Raw genomic sequence first — 2,653 nt, 5'->3', positions numbered from 1 at the left:
AAATTTTATTATTATACTTGTATATTCCTGATTTTAATTATACTTTTAAGTACTCTGAATAGATTTATTTTATTATATTATATTTTACATATGAATATATATTTCATATATTATTTTTAATGAAAAAAATTTAAAAAGGGATTGAGTAAGAGGACAGGAGATAGCAATGAAGTCGGTGCTAGCTATACTAGAAAGAACGGAAAAGTTACAAGCCATGGGAATTCAACGACTCATTAAGGAATGATGCACTGTAGAAAGAGATTGCGTGCAACTAAGTCAGCGTTGCTTACCGGATAGAATTTTAATATTTTAAGAAATTATACAATTACCCATCTAAAATAATAAATTACAAAATAACCTAACTATAGTTAAGATAATAACCAATTAAAGTGTGACACATCATGAATGGTAACTTACATGTTATTTTAGAAGGGATTGGATAGAATTCACCAATAATTATATATCCTAAATAATTATATACACGAATAAAAATATTTTTATTATCAACTATTTAAAATTAGTAGTATAATTGTAAAGGTTTTAATAGAGATTATTTTTAATTGTGTTAAATCTATTTAAATCAACTCATTTTTTTTATGTTACATTAACTAAATTGTGATAATTATATAATTTGATTAACTTTTATTATTTTTAATTTTATATATGAGTATTAGTTTTGGATATTTATTTTAAATGAAGAAATATTTTTTACATTTTTTAATAAAATTCTCTAACTTTTAAAATATTTACTGATTCACTCATGTACTCAATAATAATTCTTTGTAAAATATATTCAAAGTTAAAATTTTATAATAATATTTTAGGATAATGTAATTTATGAAAAAAAATAATTGAGTTGATTTCATATGTGAGGTTTAATTTGTCTTATACCACAGCTGTGAGTTGAATGTCATAATATTTGTACAACAAATAGTCAGATATAGTTAAATATGTAACTATATAACACATGTTGTTATTATCATGGTATACTTCATCTCAATCTTTAATATTCTGTTGACCATTTTCACTCACTGCTAGTTACTCTCAAGTATATGTGTCGCTAAATTATAAATAGCTAGTTTTTATCATCGCTTGTTTTTCATCTCAACTCTAAATCATATCAGTGTCATTCTCTCAAACCAGCACTTGTCACTCAATCCATATAAATTTTGCACGAAATCATATATAAGGAATTAAAACCATATAATTTAGATCCCATTTTAAACCTTACCTATGGCCTATTATTTTTTATGAGTAACTGCCTTTTAACCTTAGAAATTAAAGAGTATTACCCCAAATAGGTCCCAAAGATTTGGCGCTTCGACAGTTTGTCTCCCAGACAAATTAACTAAGTCTCAAGTCCCTAAAATTACTAAATATATGCCATATAAGTCCCCAAACTAAGTTGAACCGGTTAACACGACACTCTCTCTCCTACGTGGAGGTTGTAGATGTGACGTGTCAGGTAAGTCACGTTCAGGACAGATTAGTCCCTGAACACATGGCTAAAACGACGATGTTTTGGGACAACACCAGATGACGCCGTTTTGAGGGGACAGATTCGTCCATAACTTTGTTCTCTGATTCTCGAAACTTCGACTTTTTAAAGTCAAATAGGTCCCCAAAAATTTTGTTATAAGTCAAAAAGTCCTTGAATTTATAGTATATATATCAAATTGGTCTCCTCAAATTAAGTAACTAGAACCATAATTAAAATCAAATCATGATGAAATTATCCAAAGTATGTCAAAATATGTAGGCTCAAGCGCATGAAATGGCAGATTTCAAGTATAATTACAGTTAAACAATTAGAATTCGTCAGTAGGTACCTTGTATAAAAAAATGTATCCTCTCCCTTTCTCTTTATAAAATTACAAGTATCCCAAATCCCCACCTAGATTTTACGACCTAATTCTTCACATTCTTCACCTCCATTAACATTTATCCAAGTTCGTAATGGTGCTTTGACAGTGTGAACAGGGACTGCTTGGTGGTGGTGTGTCGTGTATATCGCCATTGTTCGAGATAAGTTAAGTTAGTTTTTGCCGTATTAAATTAGCAGTTAAGAGTGAAGTATAATGAACGTGCATATGATGTATGTTTAGAGTAGATCAAAGACAGTTTGTTATAGGTGTAGCTTAAATGAGAGATGTGAAGTGGTTACGGATAGATATTTGATAATAACAAAAATAATATAGGTATTTGAATTTTTTATTCTATTATGACGTTGTTGTATTGTGTTGGTTACTTGGTTAACTTGTGATAGAGTTTTGTTTTTTGGTATTTAGATGAGTAAAGACATGGTACCTGTATTTTACCGTAGTAAAAATTTTGTTAGAGACAACAAAGAGGTACTTGTATACATTAATGGAGAAATAAAAAAATTTCTCCCAATAGACATTGACTTGATCTGTTTCTTTGACCTATAGAAATTTTTCTTAGACTTAGGTTACCATGACTACAAGACAATGTATTAGTATGATCCCTTTTCTAATTATTTGACTGTAATTATACTTGAGATCTGCCATTTCATGTGCTTGAGACTGCATATTTTGACATACTTTGGATAATTTCATCATGATTTGATTCTAATTATGGTTCTAGTTGCTTAATTCGAGGGGACCAATTTGATATATATACTATAAATTCAGGG

Source organism: Arachis duranensis, chromosome 9 (assembly GCF_000817695.3).
Source record: "Arachis duranensis cultivar V14167 chromosome 9, aradu.V14167.gnm2.J7QH, whole genome shotgun sequence".
Taxonomy (NCBI): Eukaryota; Viridiplantae; Streptophyta; class Magnoliopsida; order Fabales; family Fabaceae; genus Arachis; species Arachis duranensis.
This window is presented reverse-complemented; position numbering follows the sequence as displayed.